The sequence below is a fragment of the Chlorocebus sabaeus genome, chromosome 14 (assembly GCF_047675955.1).
Source record: "Chlorocebus sabaeus isolate Y175 chromosome 14, mChlSab1.0.hap1, whole genome shotgun sequence".
Lineage (NCBI taxonomy): Eukaryota > Metazoa > Chordata > Mammalia > Primates > Cercopithecidae > Chlorocebus > Chlorocebus sabaeus.
The window spans coordinates 27,846,068-27,871,144 of NC_132917.1; the positions used below are offsets into that span (position 1 = coordinate 27,846,068).

At 40.5% G+C, this 25,077-nt stretch overlaps 1 protein-coding gene and 1 long non-coding RNA gene across 8 annotated transcripts in view; both read left to right on the forward strand.

Moving 5' to 3' along the window:
* Positions 1-25,077, forward strand: part of BABAM2 (BRISC and BRCA1 A complex member 2) — a 452,593-nt gene that overhangs the window by 274,054 nt on the left and 153,462 nt on the right. The gene's annotated exons all lie outside the window — the stretch shown is intronic.
* Positions 7,203-17,943, forward strand: LOC140713307 (uncharacterized). Its single transcript, XR_012095245.1, has 2 exons — positions 7,203-7,301; positions 12,033-17,943. It is a non-coding gene; the product is annotated as an uncharacterized lncRNA (long non-coding RNA).

Sequence of the window (25,077 nt, forward strand, 5' to 3'; positions counted from 1 at the left end):
AGTGCATGTCTGGAAATTTTACTGGTATGAAAAGCATTTTTTGGAACTTTAACATCATCAACAAGTTCTCTTTTCACTTAAATAGCTAAAGGATAAAACATTTTATCTCAAATTCCTGCATTCTGAGGAAATTCACTGATTTCAATTTCAGGAGTTTCTGTTTGTTTCTAAAGAACTAGTGTAATATGTCATTATTCATTCATTCAACCAACATTTACTTGGGTGCCTATCACATGTCAGACAGTCTACTGACACTTTTTAAGTCAGGGGGGGAGGTTATGGAATAAGATTGAAGATGTCCGACACTCAAGAAGAGTAGAGTCTACTGGCAGAGTCAGGCACAGAAGTAACTAACTTGGACAGTGTGATGAATTCTGTAATAGAGGTGTGCACATAGAACCATAGGAGCCCAGTGGAAAGAGCCGTGAGCTCTGTCTGCTATGGAGTCCAAGAAGGACTCGAAGAAAGGTTGACATCTGAATAAGACATTGAAGGAAGAATAGAAGTTTTCCAGGAGGTAACGGAGAGGATGGGCATTCCAGACAGAAGGGACATGTGAACTAGGCATGAATGCAGGAGTGTGCCTGGCATTTTTAGGGCACTGTGAGTAGACCAATATGGATGTTTTAAAAATTGCCAGAATTGGCTGGATGCAGTGGCTCATACCTGCAATCCCAGCACTTTGGGAGGCCCAGGCAGGTGGATCACCTGAGGTCAGGACTTGGATACCAGCCTGGCCAACATGGCAAAACCCCATCTCTACTAAAAATACAAAAATTAACTGGGCTTGGTGGCACACACCTGTAATCTCAGCGACTCAGGAGGCTAAGGCAGAATTGCTTGAATCCAGGAGGCAGAGGTTGCAGTGAACCGAGACTGCACCACTATACTCCAGCCTGAGCAACACAGTGAAACTCCATTCCCATCGAAAAAAAAAATTGCCAGAATTTGGTTAGGTAAAAGGTAATAATCTGGGAGGGTTTCACATCCTGAAAGAAACCCAGAAAATGATTGAGTTTTTGTTTGTTTGTTTTAAGAGAAAGAGTCTAATTCTGTCACCCAGGCTAGAGTGCAATGGGCCAATCATAGCTCACTGTAACCACAAACTCCTGGGCTCAAGTGATCCTCCTGTGTGAGCCTTCCAAGTAGCCGGGACTACAGGCATGCACCACCATGTCCAGCTAAGTATTTTTATTTTTGTAGAGATGGGGTCTCACTAAGTTGCTCAGGCTAGTCTTGAACTGGCCTCAGGGGATCCTCCCACCTCAGCCTCCCAAAAACCTGGGATTCCAGGATGAGCCACTGTGCCTGGCCATGATTGGTTTTCGTATATTCTTTTTAGCTGGGCCCATGCACGGAGCTTAGCATATGGTTATGTGATAGCTAATCCCCCTTGGGCCCCTCAGACACCTATCCAAGTATATATTAATTTATCTTATCATACATTGTGTTGAGAACATTTTCTTCTGTTCAGTCAGCCACAGCGTTAGGTTACAGAGGCAGTAATTTAAGGGAGCCCCCAGAAGTGCACGTATGCACAATCACTACCCACACATTAATATACTTGTGCAATGCACACGATCACACAAATATGCCTTTTTTTGTATTATCTTTCATTATTCCTAATAAGAAGTTGAACCCATGGGCGGTGCTTCCTAAATATTTGATTTTGTTTGTTTGTTTGTTTTTTTAGCACTAGCATCTAGCATGTGCAAATACTGCATACACATGGATCCAGAAAACTAAATTAAATGAACGTAGAAAGGAACATATAAATTGTTGGGGTTTTTTTGTTTTGTTTTGTTTTGTTTTAAATAAAGAGTAGGTAGGTGGAATGAAATAGTAATGAAATAGTGAGTGTGGGCAAATGGGCAAAGGATGCAGTCTGGTAGGTGTTAGAGACGATGGATGCATGGGAGAGTTTGGAAAGTACAGAAATTTGTAGTCTGTGTAAGAGTTGTCAGAAAGTACATGGAAGATTTCTACTGTCTATGCTTTTAAAAAATATTTAGCATCATTTAGTCAAATTTCTGGAGACTACCGCAGAGTTAAATCGTGAGGCGAGGTTCTCTGAATTTATTAATGATTAATCACGATGGTCCCAAGTTTCCCAATTGTGCAGAGCCAGCTTTCCAACAGATTCCCTTAACAGGAAAGATGCATAACTGGGAAATTGCATAAACCAGCCAGACGTCTTCAGGGAATTATGGGTAGGCAGTTTTCTTTTTAAGTGGCTTATAAAGCATTTGAAGAATGCCATTGTGGAGCAGAGAGCACATGCCCAACCATTGCCTTTTTTTGGGAAGTTGGCACATTCTCGTTTTGGGTTGCCTGTACCCCCGCGCTTCACTGTGGCTCCTACGGTTCCTGGGGGGCTCCAGGAGTCTAGGTGCTTGGGTCAACCAGTGACTCACTCAGAACTTGAGCCAGTTTCCAGTCAGATGACTGTGAGGAATGGGAATGGGGATGGGAGCAAGAGTTGGGTTGGTAGTAGGTAGAAAGTAGAAATTAGAGATAGCCCTTCAAGGAAATTCCAGTTTGCTTTCCCCATTTTCAGAGTCTCTAGTTTGGCTCAAACTCCCAAAGTGTCTCAAAGAGCCTTCTTCCTTTTGTTCTGGAGCTACTTAGAACCCAAACTCTTCCACTTTTCAAGCAAGGTTTAGTCACAGCTGCCTAGCAGACCTGTCCAGCATCTTACCCTGAAACCCCTTGGGCAATGCTGAGGCCCTGCATTCCTAATACAAAAGGGAGCACAAATGGGTGGGTGTGTCCTTTTTGGCACTTGTTCCCCTCCACTTTGCTCTTTTGCGGTCAAAAAGTCTTGCACAGCAGTTACTTAATGCCAAGCTGGCCCAGCTGCAGCTAATTTAATCACTCATATGTTGAGTGAGGTACTATTTTCATTTTGCAGCTGGGGTAAACTGAGGGCTGAGATCTTTATTTAGCAACAGAAATGGACTCTGATAGATATAGGATGAAACATTTGGACATCCTTTTGTTTGTTTTCCATTTGAAACATAATTCACTATATTATACACTGCTTCCTGTGCCCTAAATTAGTATAAATTTAAATTTTAGCTACTGCAACCTTCTCTTCAAACCAACTACTGATTCCTAGAATAAATACTAGTGATTTCAAATGAAACCTTTTAAATTTATGGGCAAACAGCAAGGAGTTGTAATTATTTAAACAAAAATTATTTAGAAACTTGAAATACCGTATTTTGTCTTTTTAAAAATACCAGTGGGTATTTAGGCCCACGTAAAGAGAGTACATCTCTGGGCCCTGAGGCGCATGCCTCACACCTGGACGGTAAAGACAAAGAGCACCTGAAATGTACACGGCTTTCTGCAGGATGCTTTTGAGAAACCAGAACTTAAGTAACGGTTAAAGTAAAGACTCCAAAGTCAGACAGACCTGGATTTGAATCCAGCCTCCAATACTGAGTAGCTGGATATTCTCTTAGCTTCCTTTTTGTCACCTTTTACCCAGGCATGAGGATAGTGTCTACTTCACAGTTGTGAGGATTAATTGAGTTAAAACACGTGTAATGAGACTAGTGTCTGGCGTGCACTACTCTATGGAGTCAGCGCCCAGTGAATGATAGCTCTTCCTAGCTCGGCCAGCCCTGCACAGGGCTTCTTCCTAAGTGCTGTTATGCACATTACCTTATTTCATTTCCCTAACAACCAGCCAGGTAATCCTCTTCCTCGCACAGCTAGAGCAGTGTTAGTTGAACATTTGAATTTTTAAGCATCTTGACTGAATATGACACTGCATTGGTGACATTTTGATAGCTGTCACTGCATGGTTTAGTTCCAGCATCTTTCAGCACATTCAGAAGCATCAACCTTTACATGTTGGGGCTTCTCCAACAGCAATTATAGCCACAAGTGGAGAAAAGCTATACATGTTCTCATAAAATATCATCGAGATTTGTGTCATAGGCCTCTAGTGACAAAGACATGTTTAACTGCTAGATGTCAGCTTTTTTTCCCCTTTCAGATAAAATTAAACTGTGGAGTTACCATTTAATCCACAAGTGCAAGAATAAATTGGTTTTTTAGTCCCAATTCTGTAGAAAATCAAAACTGGTACCAAATATTTTTATTTATAAACATTTTTATTGTGGGTATAGACATATCTGTGCATAGACAGATAGAATGAGGTGCCCCCCGAAAAAAGATGGTGGTGTCATCTTTTGTGGCCAACCTGGTGAAACCCTCACTCCTCCCAGATGCCTCCCAGCCGGCAGCCACCCTGCTTCCCCCGTGACCTTCTTCTGAGTGTGAAGCTCTGGGTGCCAGTGCTTCTTCCAGCCAAGTCAGCAGGTGGGCCAGGATCAGCTTGAGAATTAGTTTTGTTAACAGCCCCAACTGGCCACTCTCAGAATAATTCTGTTAAATGTGACCTCTTGTATTCTGTGGAGTCAGTCAGTAGCTGGCTATCAGGGAGACTTTAGAGACCCAGAGAGCTTCATGCCTAAGGGGAGAAAAAGAACATTTTTCTCATCTTGAGGTAGGTCACAGAAAATACACACATGGTGCTGGGGACAAAGGTCTAGGAGAGAAGCAAAAGTCAGTCACCCCCGCCAGATATTTAATAGAATGTCAGAGTTAGACATGAATGCCATAAGAATCACGGAAAACTGAGAGCAGTGGGTCTTAGGAAGAGAAAAGGGAGTAAATCGGATGATCAAGCAAGAGAAGTTGTGAACCCAGCCAGAAAGATAAGGGTGAGGCAGTCTGTCCCCATCTTAACACAATGCACTCCTAAGGGTGAGACTTGTGTAAGATCGGCTAGGCTGACGGAGCTGGGTCAGAGGCCTCAGAATTGGACTCTCATGGCCCAAGGCTCTAAGGTAAGGTGATCTAGCATCATGGAGATGAGAACTGAGGCCATCCACCCCTTGTGGGTGTTTCCCTCAGGGCACTGCCCATTGCAGATTGCTAGATCATTTCCATCTGCCTTCATCTCTAGGCCCACTGCTATGCACCTCTACTCAGTTGGGGAGATAGAAACTATCAGGCGGTACTGAAAACTGAAGATGAATTTTCTCATGGAGTTCTCAGAAACTCCTAGACTCAGTGACTGATTGCAAAAGGCACATCTGGCACAAGCAAACAGACTCCTTCAAGTTGTTGCACTTAATATCTTGATACCAAGGATCATAGGGATAGAAAGACAGTGCTAATCCCCATAAACGTGTGGTGTCTGGTCACTTCCGTGCATTCTGTGCAGTCAGTAAAATACAGTGTCGATGGAACCCAGTGCAGGTGGAGCAGGGCAGTTCCACATGTGCAATTGGTATTTGCTCTTCTTCCCTTCAGTGTGTTTTTTGTTGTGTCAAACACAACCGAGTGAGAGTTGCCCTTGCACCCCTACATGGAGTTAGAGGAGTGCATCCTGGCCTGGAATAGGTCTTTTTCTGGGCCACTCTGTGGGCTGTCTGAGCAGTGGAAGCATAAATATAAACCTCGGGCACATAAGGACACACACAGGCCGCAGAGCCTGTCAAGGGCTCTGTCATGTTCCGAGTGAACAGATGTTTATCCCACAACATTTTTTTTTCCCTTCTTGGAGTTTGTCCAATGCATTAAAAAAAAAAAAAAACTAAACTGTTTACACTAATTATTCCCTTTTGCTGCCTTTGCTTGTTTTGTTTTGCTCTTTTCTTTTTCCCATACATTAAGAGCTATTCGTGTGAGGAAATTCTGCCCAGCTGCTTTCTGGAACAGATACTTCCATAGCTTAAACCAGGAACCCTTTGTTCTTGGATCTGAGTGGAGCTCAGATTGCCTTGTCACATGTATCTTGGCGCTTCTTCCCTGAAGTTTATAGGCTTTTTAAAATCCATTTCCTTTTTACCCCAGAGATAATCAGCTTCCATAACTTTTCTTAAAGTAAATAACTCCAGATCCCTTCATGGTTTCAGATTTTCCTGTATGCTTCAGTCAGGGTTTTATTCAGCAATCATTTATTAAGTACATTCTTAAGTTTGGTGAGTACCATACCTCTGTATTAGGTATCAAAAAAGAAATTAAACCGTTTCCTCTTTTATTGGTTTGTTCATGTTTTCACTTATTTTTTCATTTCCTTCATTCAAGAAATATTTGTTTAGCTCCTACTGTGTCCCAGGTACGGCTCTGGGTGCAGAGGAATCAGTGATAAGCAAAAACAGACATTGTCTTTGCCTTCAAGGAATTGCCAGTGTACTGTGGGAGAAAGACGTAAAGAATTAATTGCAATTCAGGGTGATACATACTATAATAGTAGGGTGTTCAAGTTTCTTTGAGGAATGGGAAGGGTGTAATTGGCTCTGCCTCAGGCATCAAAAATAACTTTACAGATTACTGGACATGTGAGAATAGTCTACACAGAGAGAATAGCATATACAAAGGTGAGGTATAAAGTATGGTTGTAAAATGATCATTGGTTCGAGGAGCTTGATATCTGAATGCAAAAACAGCAGATGCAAGAGGTGAAGCTGGAAAAGTAAGTTGAGTAGGCAAGTTGTTAAGGTCATTTTGCATGCCAGGTTTAAAAATCTGGAGTATGTCTTAGAGAAAATGGTGGGGGAAGGAGCACTTTTTGTTTTTTTGTTTTTGTTTGTTTGTTTGTTTGTTTGTTTTGAGACAGAGCCTTGCTCTGTCACCCAGGCTGGAGTGCAGTGGTATGATATTGTCTCACTGCAGCTTCCACCTCCTGGGTTCAAGGGATTCTCCTGCCTCAGCCTCCTGAGTAGCTGGGATTACAGGCGTGTGCCACCACACCCAGCTAATGTTTGTATTTTTAGTGGAGATGGGGTTTTGCCGTGTTGGCCAGACTGGTCTTGAACTCCTGGCCTCAAAGTGATCCACCCACCTCAGCCTCCCATAATGCTGTGATTACAGGCATGAGCCACTGCGCCCGGCCACACTGAAGGCTTTTAAGCAGAGAAAATGCTTTGGAAGTAAAGTTTGCTCAAAATTCATATGTTGAAGCCTTAACCCCCTAGTACCTCAGAATATAACTATATTTGGAGATAAGGCCTTTAAGATGTAATTAGATTAGAATGAGGTCATCAGAATGGGCCCTAACCCAATATGACCAATGTCCTTATAATAAGAGGAAATTAGGACACAGATACACACAGGGGGAAGACACAGGGAGAAAACAACCACCTACAAACCAAGCAGATCTCAAAAGAATCCAGCCCTGCTAATTCCTTATACTTCCAGCCTCTGCAGTTGCGAGAAAAATCAATTTCTGTGGTTGAAGCCATCCAGTCTGTAGTACTTCGTTACGGCAGCCCTAGGAGGTGAGTACACTGAGGTTTAAGTTTTGTAAAGATAACTAGAGTCCATGGAGGGTGCTGGCTTGGAGAGAAGAGTAACTTGAAGTAGGAGGAGCTGCAGTAGGAGAATAGGAGCTGCAGAGGTCTAGGTCATGATAATAAGGTTGAATGACCAAAAACTACTCTAGCGAGTTATCCTGTTAATCAAAATAGTGAATACCACAGGAAGGACACATTTTGGGGGAGTAGGGGGAGGGGTGGATGCCAAACTAGTAAATCTGGATTTGGACCGCTTCACTTTGGTATGTGCCCTGGATGGCTGCATCAAAATGAATTTTCTTACCTTCTGGCCTTTGATTGGGTTCAGCAGCTAGAGATTGGAGAGTGAAAGGAGAGTGAGGAGGGATATTTCTCCTATCCCTGGCTTCTTCCTGTCTTTGCACTGGTGTGGCTGTGTTTGCAGTCTTCTACCTATGGCCACAACTCCATTGGGAGCCCCGCTCCTGACACTACAGTTATCTTTGGTTTGGTCCCAGTGATAAGGAATGTCTTTCCTTTATTGCCGGCCCTAGGGTGCTTCTCTATGTCTTTTTGATTTCCCTTACCCTGTTTACAACCTCATAACGAATGCCTTCATCAGACTTGCTTCTATCTCCCTTTTCAGTGTGCCATCTGTTTCTTGCCAGGACCCTGATGAGTTTTAAATGCCTACTGGACATCCAGGGGCAGATATCCAAGAAACAGTTAGAAATTTAGGATTAGGGGCTTGGAAAGAGGTTGAGACTGGAATAGCTTTAGTATTAACATGTTGGTGGGTGTGGAAACCATGAGTTGCCGATACTATAGTGTGAAAAGAGGTTCTTGGTTGGAATACTGGAGAAGATAAACTTTTCAGGAATTGACAGTTTTCTGCAGCTAATAGAATCTTACTTATGCACATGTTCTTCGTTCTGATTATGTGACTAATTCCATATGAATCATTTGGACTGAATGATTGCACTGTCACTAGTTATATAGATAGGTACTGAAGTTTGCCTTTGTCTTCAAGAAGGGACTTGGTAACCAATGAGTAGTGAAACAATTTCAGAGAAAATTTGTGAGTAGCATAATCAAGGAAAACATTTTTAAGCATCCGTAAGGATTTCATAAATGTATTTATTTCTAAATCTGCATTTAATAACAGGTTATTTTTAAATAATGCAGTTTGCGCTGGGAGCAGTGGCTCACGCCTGTAATCCCAGCACTTTGGGAGGCCAAGGCAGGAGGATCACCTGAGGTCAGGAGTTCCAGACCAGCCTGGCCAACATGGTGAAACCCCGTCTCTACTACAATTACAAAAATTAGCCAGGCATTGTGGCGGGTGCCTGTAATTCCAGCTACTAGGGAGTCTGAGGCAGGAGAATCGCTTGAACCCAGAAGGCAGAAGTTGCAGTGAGCCGAGATCATGCCACTGCACTCCAGCCTGGGCGACAGAGCGAGACTCCATCTCAATAAAAAATAAAAATAAATAAATAACGCAGTTTGCTAATTCTGTTTGATAGGCAACACTTTGATGGCTAAGATTTGGTTACTCTATATATTCTAAAATAGTTAACCTATATTACCTATAAAATTGAGAGAATCATGATGTTCAGATGCTAAGTGTTTTTCCTGCACTGTCTCATTTAATCTGTATTTCTACTTCTATAAGGTGAATACCATTAATATCTTCCTCATTACTGATGAAGAAACAGAGGCTTAGAGAAGTTAATAATTTTCTGAAGACCACACAGCTAGTAAATGTCAGAGCCAAGTTCTATTTATCTGAATAAGAGAGTTTTTGCTAATACCTGAAAAGACTTTCTTGGACCTCACCCAAGGGCTTTTTTGTTACAGAGGAACTGAAGGAGCCCAGTGGAAAGCACTTCCAAATAAAAGGTGTTCCCATGGTCTAGACTTAGAAGCTGCCTTTAACAAGGGTCCGCCAGCACACAGTGGAACCATTTTATTATAAAGGGCCAGAATTGCCTGTGTCGAATGCATAAAATATATTCTTTTTATTCTGTGGCTAGTATAAAAGTGATATCCATTGTCCACACTGAATCATTCAGCCAGGATCTGATTTTCTTGGAAGACTGTCTCTCATAGGCTCACGTCCTGTAATCAGAGAACATTTAGCACTTTCGAAAGCCGTAGCCTACTTCTTCTGGAGGTCTGTGTGTGGCATGGTGTGGCCTCATAGGAGCTTGCCCGGTCTGCTTTGTATGGGCTGTGATCACTCCTAGTGGCTGTGAATTTTTTCCTTTCATTTATGCTAAATTCTCCTCCCTTTTGAGGTTTGAAAGGTGAGGGGCATATAAAAAGGAAGTGGTTATGGCCCAAGGTCCTTTATTACCTTTTTTGTCCAATGCGTTGTTGACAGCAGTTTGCTTATCATTCTTAGAGGGCCAAAAGCTTCATTCTGATCAGGTTTCTAATCGCTGAAACGTCTATTTTAAATGGATTTGAAGGCCCTGCCTAAAAGTTGAAAGATTTCAAGTCAGACTTGAAAACATCAGGAAGATTAATTAGTGTTTTCACAGTTTTTTTCCCTTCATGTTCCATCTAGGCACAGATCCAGTAACTTCCCCAAGGTGCAGATAGTTAGTCTCACCCCTGCTCCCAATTAATTAATTCAACCCAACTTCCAGAAAGATAGCAACACTGTAGGTAAGGACTGAGTCCTGCTACTTAGTCCCTCATTGTGCCCTCTTCTCCTGTGAGCAGCTTCTGAGCAAGCTGAGGGAAGACTTAGCTTAGCTCCAATACGTCTGATCCCACTACTCGTGTTAAAGACTTGGTTAACTGTATTTTATTATGGGCTTATTTAAAACTTTATCTTCTTCAAACTCCAGTAAGGATTGTGGGTCAGTTTGTAAAAGAGCTCTTCCGAACCACACCATGGAGATTTATTTCAAGCTGTGGTAACATAGTAAGCCTGAAACATACTACTTTAATTATTGTAAATGTCTTTGGTTAAGAGGAAAACAATCACTTTTATTTTTAAAGACATTTTTGTTTTACTCTAAGTAGTGCCAATATTGGTGGCAATGTTTAGCCATTCTGGAAGATAATTTAACAATATGTGTTAAAAACCTTTAATACTTACATCCCTGTTGCTGTAGGATTTCAGTATATTATTGTAGTTCTAATCTGAGTGGAGTGTTTTTACCTGACAAGCATTTATTCCCCTATTTTTATGTTCTTTGTGACCTCTTAAAAGAGGCAATATAAATATCCAGGCCGGGTGGGGTGGCTCACACCTGTAATCCTAGTACTTTGGGCAGCTGAGGTGGGAGGATCACTTGAGCCCAGGAGTTGAGACCAGCCTGGGCAACATAACAAGGCTTATCTGTACTAAAACAAAGAAACAAAAACAATAGCTAGGCATAGTGGGGTGTGCCTGTAGTCCCTGGGAGGCTGAGACGGGAGGATCACTTGAGTCCAAGAGGTCAAGCCTGCTGTGAGCTGTGATCATACCAATATACTCCAGCTTGGGTGACAAAGCAAGACTCTGTCTCAAAAAAAAAAAAAAAAAAAAAAAAAAATCAGTAATAAGAGATTAGATAAGTATATTACAGTATAGCAGCATAACAGAATCCCGTTAGTCACGGGAAACAAAACAAAACAAAACAAAAACCATAGCCTGGGATCATATTTATAATACAGGGCATTCCAGAAGTCCCAGTACAGTTTTAAGCTTTAATCACTTCAGAAATATAAATGCTTTAAACTTTCAAAAAACATTTATTTGGAAGTTTATTTAAATTTCTTTAAGATTTATTTCAGTTTGTGAATTTTGGACAATAAATTTTTAATTTTTTTGTTTCAGTTAACATGTGTCAGATTAAAAGAAAAAACTAAAATTAAAATTTGAAATTTTTCAAATAATGTGTTTTATAATCTTAATCACAAACTTTATAAAACAAAAGATGAGTGAGGGTGATAATTTATTAAAACAGACTTTAAAAACAATATGTACAGCTTGATTCTGATTATATAAATAATATATACATGCATGTGCTGGAAATTAAAAAGGAAATCTGTATATCAAAATTAATAGTGGTTTTCTCTGGAGTGGTATGATTATGTATTGTTTTAATTTTTCTCTTTGCTTTCTCTATTTTTCAAGTTTTCTGTAATGAATGTCTACTAATTTCTATTTAGAAAAATGTCATTTAAATGCTTTAAAGAATAGAGCCAATATTTAGACTTACTCTGAGTCAAAGTATCACAATTAGTGTATATAAAAATCTAGGAATATTAACTTCATCTACCAATTGCCATTAAAGTAATTAATTTAGCTATTAATACTGAAAATAAAGAACAATTAAATGTAAGAAATATTTCCTCTTAAAATAGCTAAAAGCTATGCTCCATATCTTTATGTTTGATTGATAGTATCACATTTTTAAGAAGTTATTTTTAGATGTTTATGAACTATAAGAGAATCATATAAAAGGAATAGCTGTAAAGGGAGATTAGAGGGCTTTTTGTTGTTATTATTTTGTATTTTGTCATTCTAAGAGATTAAACAAAGATTCATGAGTAGAAGCTAGGGTGGAAAAGAATTTAACTTTGCAAGAAATTCATTTCTCCCTTACATCTTATAATATTTTTTAAAGTAGAGAAAAATCAAATAGGATAAAAGGACTACAGATTTTTAAAAAATATGTTTAAGTAAAGAGCATGGTATAAAAGGATATATGATTCAGAGTATATTTCCTCCAATTCCAGTCCCCTCGTCTTCCAGCTCCCCTTCCCAGAGGCAGTCAGTTATGTATGCATGTCCTTCCATGAATATACAAAGGTATGTGAACATATCCTTTCTGTCATGTGGATGGTAGCATGCTGTACATACTATGTTGCAGTCTCCCTTTTAAAATATATATATATATGTATCTTGGAGATTGTACCATATCAATGCATATGGATTCACTAGTTCGTTATAACAGTTGTTTAATCATCCTTACTGATGGACCTATGAGTTTACTTTGTGTCTTACTACAACTAATGATAAATATCTTTGTACATACATTGAGGACTACTGTTCTAACAGTTGCGTCTGTCAAATGATGAAAGATGATGATGGGATTCTCACATCCCGATAATACTTGATAGCTTTCAAAGCACTTCCCATATGTTTTTTGTTTTGGAATGATGTACCTTCAGGAATGGTTAGTGACCCACTACTGGAGGTGGTCAACCATTGTGTGCATTTACAAGGTTGCTATGAAGAGAGGATCAGTCCCTGAATGGTGCCTTCTGGCTAGGCAGTGGAGGGGAGGTGCTGTCCTTTCTTACTTTCCTATCTAGTAGATCTTCCCATAATAAAGGCTTTTTTTTTTTTTGGGGGACGGAGTCTGGCTCTGTCGCCCAGGCTGGAGTGCAGTGGCCAGATCTCAGCTTACTGCAAGCTCCGCCTCCCGGGTTTACGCCATTCTCCTGCCTCAGCCTCCTGAGTAGCTGGGACTACAGGCGCCCGCCACCTCGCCCGGCTAGTTTTTTGTATTTTTTTAGTAGAGACAGGGTTTCACCGTGTTAGCCAGGATGGTCTCGATCTCCTGACCTCGTGATCCGCCTGTCTCGGCCTCCCAAAGTGCTGGGATTACAGGCTTGAGCCACCACGCCCGGCCAATAAAGGCATTTTTTAAGCAGCCTGTTTTCTTACTATCTTGAAGACATGGGAAATGAGGGAAATCCATTGTGTTCTGATTGTTTTCCATGTTTAGTGCTTTATGCTTGTTTTTAATTGGACTTTCGTGGTTGAGATTTTCATTTACACCTTGCATGAAGTACCTTCCAACTCTATATTAATTAATAAATTATGTCATGGGTATGTTGGCTGGCTCTCCTAGGTATGTCTAGCACCTGGAACATTTTTAGTGATTGTTAAGAGGCATGTCAGTGAAGTTTATAGATTAAAACCTTTTGTTCTTCAGATTTTAAAATTAATTTCGTTTTCTTCCCCTCAGCTTAGAAACAATGGCTACTCAGTTTCTTTGTATGCATAATTTTAGAACAAAGGACTTTCTTAATATGTTATATGCTATTCAGAGTTTCGTTCAGGGATGTGATTGAAAGGGAATGGAAGCCAGAGGAACTCAGGAAATGGAACCCTGCTAAACATTACCTGTGCCTTCTGTGTTTTGTTTTGTTTGAAGTGTGTGTGTGTGTGTGTGTGTATGTGTGTGTATAATCCAGCATACTATCCTTAATAGAATTGATCATTCCTTTTTTTCTGGATCTGTAGCGTCATCACATGTGTGCATTCATTTAGGACTTTGAAGAACATCATCTGCAATAATATACATAGTTTTGTCCTCCCTATGTTTAATTGTTCCATATTCACTGTGTTAATTTTTCTCATCAAAACAACAAAGACAGGTTCTTAGGAGCGTTTGGAGGATCTCCTCTGAAGGGTTACAGAGCAAGAAAGATGTATGTGTGTTTCATGGCCCTCTACCCACCCCATGTGGCCCTAGTACATCCCATCCTGCATGTATCTACTTTCCTGTCCTGTGTCTGTGCTTCTGCAGACAGGAGGCACACTACACAGTGACTGGGTCGGAAGTCCAGGGCTGCAGGACTCTGCCCAGGCATGTCTGTTTTCCCCAAAGTATCCCAGAGCTGCACTTTCTATCAACTTATGTTTCCCTGTGAAGAAAACCTTGTCTCAGCGAGGTGTGGCTGTTCTCAGAGTACTGTGTGTATATGCACGTGGGTGGGTGTGGGTGTGCATATATGTGTAATGCAGATGAACGAGTGTTCCTGTACCCTCTTGTTGAGTAGAAGAAAAAAATCAAGTTCAAAGTGTCAGAGAATTCCAAATATGCTTTCTGGGAGTTTACAGTGTAAAGCAGCTTTAAAAATCTGTAACCTTGTGTATTAGTCAGCTCAGGCTGCCCATAACAAAATGCCATAGACTGAGTGGCTTAAACAATAGAAATGGATTTCTCACAGTTCTAGAGGCTGAGAAATCCAAAATCACTGTGCCAGCCTGGTTGGTTTCTGGTGCAACCTCTCTTCCTGGCTTGCAGATGGCAGCCTTCTCGCCGTGTCCTCTTGTGGCAGAGAAAGTTTGTGAACTGTCTGGTTTCAACACTAAACTCATTGAACCAGGGACCCATCCTCATAACATTATCTAATGCTAATTACATCCCAGAGGTACCATCTCTAAATATTATCACATTGAGGATTAGGGTTTTAACATTTGAATTTGAAGGTGACACAAACATTCCTTTCATAACACCTCCCTTGAGTTAGCCTTGTGGGGGTTGCCCTGCTACAGGTTAGCATTTACTTCTGATAAGACTCTAATTCACTTTTGGCAAAAACTGACTAACCGCATATAAATAAGTGATTTTATTTACCTTTTCCCCCATTTAGTACATACAATTTACCATGTAGTCCAAGTTTTTAGGCCTCACAAGACTTCAGCTCAGGACCAGGTAGGCTGCCAGCTCCCCCATATCCAAACAGCACTGGGAGAGAGAAGGGAGGGAATTATTTAAATGAGAATCATGGGATGTCCTGCGGTTCAGAGCACTGGAAGGTGTACTAGCAGTCATTAAAAAGCAACTGCAGTGACCCAGCTTAGTGCCAGTAATCTGGCTCCCAGGCCGTTGAGTGCAGCAGGGAGCAAGACTTCAGGATCACACTGCGTGTGGCTTTAATGTGCACAGACTGATGTGCACATTTATGCTGGGACCACAGCATCCCTGATCTTTCCTTGCTGTTTTTAGACTTTTAATTCAGCTTAAATCTAGATGTTGGATTGACGTGATATTGTCCTTTCTGTTTGATTTATCAATTCATTGTTTGATAGTATACTGTCAAGAAATCAGTGACAGCTCTGTATTGCCAGTGAAAAGTCCTGACAGCTTAAAGAATTCTATACTACAGGTTGGTACATGACCTTTGCGTTTTCAAACCTTGGATATAATCCATGAGGAAACAAAAAATAAAGACAAGATTGATAAATAGGATTTATAAGAGTTGAGAGAATTAGCAGGATGAAGGGCAAGATAAAGATTAACCATACATTCCCTAAATATATACAGGTATTCAGGTGAAAAACAACAAAAAAAAAGTTATTGAGGGATGAGATCCCTTGCTTTTGACTAGAATGGTACCTTCTAGCCAATTTGAGCTAGTTTGTCTGTCTGTGAAGCACATTTCTCTGAATAGCTTTAATTTTCCTCTTAGGCTTCATAATAAAATCATAAATGTAGCTTTCTGTAGGACTGTGTTCTAAACCTTTGGGAAGGCCATTCATTCACTAATTAAACAAAGGTAATACAGCAGTGAACAGAGCAGACAAAAATACCTGTCCTCGTGGAGTTTCCATTCTTATGGAGGCAGGCTATATATATATACGAAAGAAATATGGTGAAAAATAAAGCAAGGCTTCAAGAGGGCTGACTAGACGCATCCGGCACTTGCCTCCTCCACAAAGAGGAACCAAAATAGCAAGTAGATAATCACACTTTGAATAGAGAATCTAAGAGAGAACATTGGGATTCAACAGAAAAGTGGCAGGAAACACCCAAGGCAAGGAAGGAGAGGGAAGCACAGCCGGGATCAGCTAGAAGCCCTGAGAGGCTCCTCAGTGTGGGGAAAGGGGAAGAGATCCCCTGGGGTCCACATTTCCACCACAGACTCCTGCAATCCTAGCCATGGGAGAGCCTCTTGACCCTCGGGGGCTGTCAGACTAACATGGGGAGCTGCCTTGAGACCATGCTAGGGAGTTGCTCCAAGGAGGGAACTCACACTGGGTCCCACACGCATCCCCTGAGTCTTAAGCAACTGTAGCATGGTGCGATTTTGAGAGCCCAGCCACCGCCAAACGGCATCCTTTCCTAGGGCCTAACAGCACCTGCGTCTCCACATCTTTCAAGCCCCACTGACATCCCTCTGCATCTACCTGGAGGGCTACTGTGGTGGATGCCCCAGCGCTACAGCACACAGTATCCTGTATCCCAGGAAACAGGCAGTGCAGTGTACCAGGGAGATCTGCCTCAGGACAAAGGAAGCCAAAATGCATGCTTCCCAGAGCCTAAAACCTGCCTGCCTAAAGCTATTGCCACTGACAGCAACCCCCATCCCAACTAGCAGCAGAGCTGTAGTGCAATTGCATGTGCCCTGAGGACTGGCTTTTCCCACTACTGCCGCGGCTGCTGCCACAGCTGCCACCATTAGGAACCGAAGCTCATGCTCCCCAGAGCCTGAGAGCCACCTACCTGCGCCTGCTGCTGCTGACAGCAACTCTGTCCACTGCCTGCAGGGCTGCAGAGCACTTGCACACACCCTGAGGACACGCTTTCCCTGCTTATAATCACCACTGCCGTCACCACCGGAGCACTCCACGTGGGGGCCTGAGGATCGCCCCACCTTGCGCACCATAGCCTGCACCCATGCCCACCACAGGAGGTCCTGAGTACAAGCCCAACCAGCCTGGCACTGCTACACCCTCCCAATACCTAAGCATGCCTTCCAGTGTCTTAGGGATTATCCCACCCTGTCCCCACTGACAGCATTTGTGCATCCCTGCCAGGGACCTGAAGATGGCCCACACAGCTTGCTGCCACCATCACAGCCAGCACCCACCTGCATGTGCTACCTAGAGGCCTGGGGTTGGACCACCCAGCTTGTTGTAGCCACCGCTAACACAAGTGTATGCCACTTGGGAGCCTCAGAGTTGTCCCACCACTGCTGTAGCCATCATCCATGCTATGCATGCTGCCTAAGAGTGTGAGATTTTGTCCACACTCCAGCCTACCACTGCCACTGCTGGCACCTGAGCAAGACACCTGGAAACCCAAGAATTGGCCCACTTGGTCTCACTAACACCAGTGCTCTCATACACTGCCCACGGGCCCAAGGATAGGTACCCTTGGCCCACTGCTGCCGGAAGACTAGCTCATTTTGCGTTCCCATCCCCAACAAAACCTCATCACAGCCTCTACTAACAACTGCAGCCTAAGCCACTGAGAAGATCACAAATACCACTGACACTGTTCACGGCTGAAGAAATCATACAGACACTACACCACTGCATGCACCCAGAATCGAAGTTAAAGTTTTCTGACCGACTAACACCATACATACATCTTCAGGGAAAAGTCTTCCCTTACGAAAGTCAATCCAAAAAATAAGAAGTGAGTTTTGCACCAAATGTGCAGATATCAACGTAAAGACACATGAAATGTGAAAAAGCAAGGAAAGATGACACCTCTAAGGGAGTACAATAATTCTCCGGCAACAGATATTAATGGAAAAGAAATTTATGAAATGCCAGAAAAATCTAAAAATAATGATACTAAAGAAGCTCACTGGCCAGGTGTGGTGACTCATGCCTGTAATCCTAGCACTTTGGGAGGCTGAAGTGAGTGGATCACCTGAGGTCAGGAGTTTGAAACCAGCCTGGCCAACATGGCAAAACTTTATCTCTACTAAAAATACAAAAATTAGCTGAGCATGGTGGTGCACACCTGTAGTCCCAGCTGCTTGGGAGACTGAGGCTTAATAATCACTTGAACCCAGAAGGCCGAGGTTGCATTGAGCTGTGATGGCACCACTACACTCCAGCCTGGGCAACACAGTGAAACTTCATCTCTTAAAAAAAAAAAAACAAAAAACTCACCGAGATATAAGAGAACACAGTTAAACCATACAAAGAAATCAGAAAAACAATTCAGGATATGAATGTGAAATTTATTAAAGAGACAGATATCCTAAAAAAGAACCAAATGGAAATCCTAAAACAGAAGAATTTAATGAATGAAATAAAATATTTATTCATGAGCTTCAACAGTAGACTAGATCAAGCAGAAGAAAAAAATTCAAAACTTGAAGATAGCTCTTTTGAAATAACCCAGTCAGAACAAAAAAAAAAAAAAAGAAGAAGAAGAAGAAGAGATTTTAAAAAATGAACAAAGTGTATATGACATATGGGACACCATAAAGTGACTAATTCAAATTTTGAGTGTTCCAGAAGGTGAAGAGAAGCCCAAAAGGCATAGAAAAGCCTGTTTAATGAAATAATAGCTGAAATCTTTCTAAGTATGGCAAGAAATTTAGACATTCAGATAACAAGAAGTTCAGAGATTCTCAAATAGATAAAATCCAAAAAGGTTCTTCCCCACAGCACATTATAGTCAAACTATCAAAAGTCAAAGACAGCAAATTCTACAAACAGCAAGAGAAAAGTGTCTAGTCACATATAAGGAAACCCCCATCAGCCTAACAAAAGATTTGTCAGCAGAAACTTTACAGGCCAGAAGGAAATGGCCTATTCAAAGTACTAAAAGAAAAAGAAAAAAAAAAAAAAACTGTCAGCCAAGTATACTATGCTCAGCAAAGTTATCTTTCACAAATGAAGGAGACATAAAGTCTCTCCTAGACAAGCAGAAACTGAGGAAATTCATCACCATTTGTCCAACCCTACAATAAATGCTTACCAGGGCTCTACACCTGGAAGTGAAAGGACAATATCTATCATCATGAAAACACCCAAAAGTGTAAAACTCACTGGTAAAACAAACACACAAATGAGGAAGAGAAAGGACTCAAGTGTTACCACTACAGAAAATCACCAAACTGCAATGATAAACAATAATAGAGAAAGAAACAAAGGATATACAAAACAGCCAGAAAATAATTTAACAAAATGACAGGAATAAGTCCTCTCATATCAATAATAATCTTAAATGTAAGTGGATTAAATTTTCCACTGAAAAGATACAGACTGGCTGAACGACCCAATTATGTGCTGCCTAAAAAAACTCACTTCACCTGTAAAGACATATATAGACTGAAAATAAAGGGATGGAAAAAGATATTCCACACAAATGAAAACCAATAGCAAGCAAGCAGGAGTGCTTATCTTAATATCAGATAAAACAGACTTTAAGTGAGAAACAGTAAGAAGAGATAAAGGAGGTCATTAAATAATAGTAAAAAGATCAATTCCACAAGTGAATATTACAATTCTAAATATATATGCACCCAACACTGGAGCACCCAGAGTTATAAAGCAAATAGTACTAGATCTAAAGGGAGAGATAGACTCCAATGCAGTAATAGTTGGAGACTTCAACATCCCACTCTCAGGATTAGGCATATTATCTAGACAGAAATTAACAAAGACATATTGAATTTAAACTGCACTTTAGACCAAATGGACCTAACAGACATCTACGGTATATTCTACCCGACAGCTGCAGAAAATACACACATTCTTCTCATCAGCACATGGAACATTCTCCAGGATAGACCATATGTTAAGCCACAAAACAAGTCTCAACAAATTTCTAAAAATTGAAATTATACGAAGTATCATCTCAGACTATAGTGGAATAAAACTAGAAATCAAAAACAAGAAGAACTTAAGAAACTGTACAAATGCATGGAAATTAAATAACATGCTCCTGAACAACCAGTGAGTCAAGGAAGAAATTAAGAAGGAAATCACAAAATTTCTTGAAACAAATAAAAATCAAAACATAGCACACCACAACCTATGAGATACAGCAAAAGCAGTGCTAAGAGGAAAGTGTATAGCAATAAATGCTTACATCAAAAAGTAGAAAGATTTCAAATAAACAATCTAATGATGTACCTTAAAGAACTAGAAATGCAAGAACAAACCAGACCAAAATTAGTAGAAGGAAAGAGATAATAAAGAACTAAATAAAAAAAGAGGCTACAAAAATACAAAGGATCAGTAAAACAAAGGTTTTTTTTCTTAAAGATGAACAACAGCAAAAAAAAAAAAAAAAAAAAAAAAAAAAAGAGGACATTACAACTGATACCATAGAAATACAAAAGATCATCAATTCTATTATGAGCAACTATACACTAATACACTGGAAAACCTAGAGGAAATAGGTAAATTCCTGTACACATACATACCTACCAGGACTGAATCAGGAAAAAACAGAAAACCTCAACAGATGAATAATGAACAACAAGATTCATAATAAAAACTCTCCCAACAAAGAACTTTAGGACAGAATAGCTTTATTGCCAAATTCTACCAAACTTACAAAGGAGAAATAACATTACTTCTTATCAAACTATTCCAAGAAACTGAAGAGGAAGCAATTCCCCCTAACTCATTCTATGAGGCCAGCATTACCCTGATACCAAAACCAGAGAAGAATATAACAAAAAAAGGAAATGGCAAGCCAATGATGAACACAGACATGAAAATCACCAACATAACACTAGCAAATCAAACCCAACAGCACATCAAAAAAGATAATATACCATGATTAAGTGGGATTTATCCCAGATGTGCAAGAATGGTTCAACATACACAAATCAATAGATACGATATAGCCATCATCAGAATGAAGGACAATAGCCGTATCATCCTCTAAATAGATGCAGAAAAAGCATTTGATAAAACTCGACATTCCTTGATGATAAAAATCTCAACCAACCAGACACTGCAAGAACATATCTTAATATTATAAAGGCCATATATGACCCATAGCTAATATCTTACTGAATGGGGAAAAGCTGAAAGCCTTTCCTTTAAGAACTAGAACAAGACAAGATGCATACTTTCCCCAGTCCTAGTCAACATGGTACTGGAAGTCCTAGCCAGAGCAGTCAGTCAAGAGAAAGAAATAAAGGCATAAAATTCAGAAAAGAGGATGTCAAATTGTCCCTCTTTGCAGATAATATGACCTTATATCTAGAAAAATCTAAAGGCTCCACCAAAAAATCTTAGATATGGTAAACAAATTCAGTAACATTGCAGAATGCAAAATCAACATACAAAATAAAGCGTTTCTATACACCAATAATGAAGTAGCTGAGGAAAAGAATAAGAAGGCAGTCTCATTTATAATCACTTCAAAAATACACCTAGGAATAAATTTAAACAAGGAGGTGAAAGACCTCTACAATGAAAACTACAAAACATTGATGAAAGAAATTGAAGAGGATACAAGCAAACTGAAAAACAGCCTACACTCATGAATCAGAAGAATTAATATTGTTTAAATGACTATACTACTCAAAGCAATCCACAGATTCAATGTAATCTGTATCAAAATACCAATGTCATTTTTCACAGAATTAGAAAAAACTATCCTAAAATTCATGTGGAACCAAAAACTAGGTTGAATAACCAAAGGAATCCTGAGCAAAAAGAGCAAAGCTGAAGGCATCACACTACCTAACTGCAAAATCTATTACAAGACTATAGTAATCAAAACAGCATAGTATTGGTATAAAACAGACACATAGACCAATGGAACAATATAAAGAACCTAGAATTAAATCCTTGTATCTACAGCCAACTGGTTTTTGACAAAGCCACCAAGAATATACATTGCAGAAAGGACATTCTCTTCAATAAATGGTGCATAGAAAACTGGATCTCCATATGCCACGGAATGAAACTAGACCCCTATCTCTTGTCACATACAAAAATCAACTCAAAATGGATTGAAGACTAAACATAAGACCTGAAGCTATAAAACTACTAGAAGAAAACAGAGAAAACACTACAGGACATTGGTTTAGGCAAAGATTTTAAGTCTATGACCTCAAAAGCACAGGCAACAAAAACAAAAATAGGCAAATGAGACTATATTAAATAAAAAAGCTTCTGCACAACAAAGGAAGCATATCAACAGAGTAAAGAGACAATCTGTTGAATGGAAGAAAACATTTACAAACTATTCATCTGACAAAGGACTAATATCCAAAATATACAAGGAACTCAAACAACAGCAAAAAGAAAAAAAAAATCACATTAAAAAGTGGGCAAAGACGAATGTACATTTTTCAGAAGAAGATATACAAATTGTCAACAGGTATACAAAAAATACTCAATGTTACTAATCATCAGGAAAATGAAAATCGAAGCTACAATGAGATAGCATCTTATCCCAGGTAGGATGGCAATTACTAAAAAGACAAAAAGTAACAGATGTCTGGTGAAGATGCAGAGAAAAGGGAACCCTTATGCACTCTCGGTAGGAATGTAAATTAGTACAGCCATTATGGAAAACAGTATGGAGGCTTCTTGCAAAACTGGAAACAGAACTTCCGCATGATCCAGCAGTCCTTCTACTGGGTATTTATCCAAAGGAAAGGAGATAAGTATATCAAAGAGATACCTGTACCCCCATATTTATTGCAGCAGAAAAAACAATTGCAGTACTATTTACAGTAACAAAGATATAGAATCAACCTAAGTGTCTGTCAAAGGATGACTGGATAGAGAACATGTGGTATATATACACAATAGAATAATACTTGGCCATAAAAAAAGTGAAATTCTGTCATATGCAGCAGCATGGAACTGCAGGTCACTGTGTTAAGTGAAACAGGCTAGGCACAGAAAGACAAATATCACATGTTCTCACTTATATGTGGGAGCTAAAAAAGTTAATCTCATGGAGGTAGAGAGTAGAATAATGGGTACAAACATATAGTTAGAAGGAATAAATTCTAATGTTTGATAGCAGAGAAGGGTACTCTTGTTAACAATGTATTGTATATTTCAAAATGCCTAGAAGAAAAGACTTAAAATGTCCCAGTACATATAAATGATAAATACTCAAGATGGTAGATACCCTAAATACCCTGATTTTGATCACTACGCATTCTGTGCTTGTAACAAAATATTACATATACCCCATTTAAAAAGTACAGATTTGGGTTGGTGCAAAAGTAATTGCAGTTTTTGTCATGACTTTCAATGGCAAAAACTGAAATTACTTCTGCACCAACCTAATTGTATGCACCAATAAAAAAAATTTAAAAAAAAGAAAAACGAAAACAGGGAAGAGAGGGAGTAGGGGTTGGGGTGGGAGTGCAGGATGAGGTAGCTATTTTGGAAAGGATGGCAAGGGAAAAGCTTCACTGAGAAAGTGACATTTGAGCAGAAGGAGGTGTCAGAGTGAGCCATGAGGATTTCTGGGGGCAGAGTTCTCCAGGGCAGAGAATCTGTGAGCACAAAGGCCTGGGGTGGGAGCTTACTGAGAGTGATCAAGGATCAGTATCCCAGTGTGGCTGGAGTGGAGTGAAGCGGGGAGGTGTCCATGGAGCCAGGGAGAAAGATGAGGTAGCAATAGCGCTGATCATGTAGGGCCTTACGGGCCACTCTAAGGACACTGGCTTATACTCTGAGAGACTCACTGGACTGTCTTAAGCAGGTTCAAGGAGATTGTCCCCAGGAATCTCTCTGTTTGGGGAAGAGGGTGTGCAGGGATGTGTCAGAGCTGATGACCTCCCACTCAGGGACAGGAGTCCTTCTGCAAGAAGATATGGCAGGGTCTGTATAGGAACATTTCCAAGATACCAAAAAGAGTTGGGAGATGCCGTGACGTTTTGGGAGAGGCACTCTCCTGGGATTTCACGGTTTCTGCTGAAGCGTATCACACACGGAATCATAGCTGCACAGTGCTGTGATGAAGCATCAGTAGGGTACCTCCACTCCCCATACAGGTGGGAAACTGTGGAATAGAGACATACTCCCGTGTTCAGGGTCACATGGCCTCGATAGTGGCAGTGGTAGGACTACAATTATGGCAGGTCAGTGCTAGAAAGGCTTTAGAGTGTCTGTATGTCATTCAGGGTTCCCAACCTTGGGAAGAGGACCTGCTATGCAGTTACTGCAGACTGCAAATTCATATGTACGCCAACTGTTGTTTGTAGACTAAATAAATAACATCTAACATCTGTGTACCATGACTTTAAAAGCGAATGTTGACTCTGCTGTGATTAATAAATTGGAAGTTTATTTTCAACTGTTACTGCATCCAAAGTATCTTTTTGTCATTATATTTTCTCACTGCACAGATTCTTTAAAGTATATCTGCTGTTGTTTGATCAGTCTGAGAGAGGTTTTGATGTGTCAAGTGTCCCTCGTGCTTGAAAAGATCGGGAAGCACACATCTAGTCCAACCCTTCCACTTACTTTACGAGATAGGAGACCAAAGTCCATGGGGGTTCCCTTACTGACTTAGGGTTGGGAACATTGTCAGTAATAAAGTAGGGACCAGATCCTGATTCTTTAGGACCCAAAAGTGAATGCTTCGTTTTTTTTCTTGAGTATATCATATTAATGCTTCCCATTAATCCAGAACATCCCTATGAATTAGAAAAATTCACAAAATATGGCCAGGCCTGGTGTCTCACACCTGTAATCCCAGCACTTTGGGAGGCCGAGTGGGGTGGATCACCTGAGGTCAGAAGTTTGAGACCAGCCTAGCCAATTTAGTGAAACCCCACCTCTACTGAAAATACAAAAAAATTAGCTGGGCATGATGGCGGGTGCCTGTAATCCCAGCTACTTGGGAGGCTGAGGCAGGAGAATCGCTTGAACCTGTGAGGCAAAGGTTGCAGTGAGCTGAAATCGTGCCATTGTACTCCAGCCTGGGCAACAGAACAAGACTCTGTCTTCAAAAAAGAATTTACAAAATATATTTCTTCCCTCAATGTAAATGAAGGTCATGTAATAGTGAGGCCTGAAGTAAGCAAGCAGTAGCTGCCCAGTGGGACAGATGATGGTGCCTGGGCTTACTTTATGAAAGAACATTCTCCAGCTCAGCCACTTTATCATAGACCCCATCACTGGTTCAGACAGCATCCAAACAGGCTCAGCAGGTGTTTGCTCCGTTAGAATTCTTACATAGATTTCGCAGACACACTGTCAAACCAGCCACACAGAATTTTATGTTACTTTTGGATTGAAGATCACACACACACACACACACACACACACACGTACATTGATTTGTTTGTGAGAGCTGAG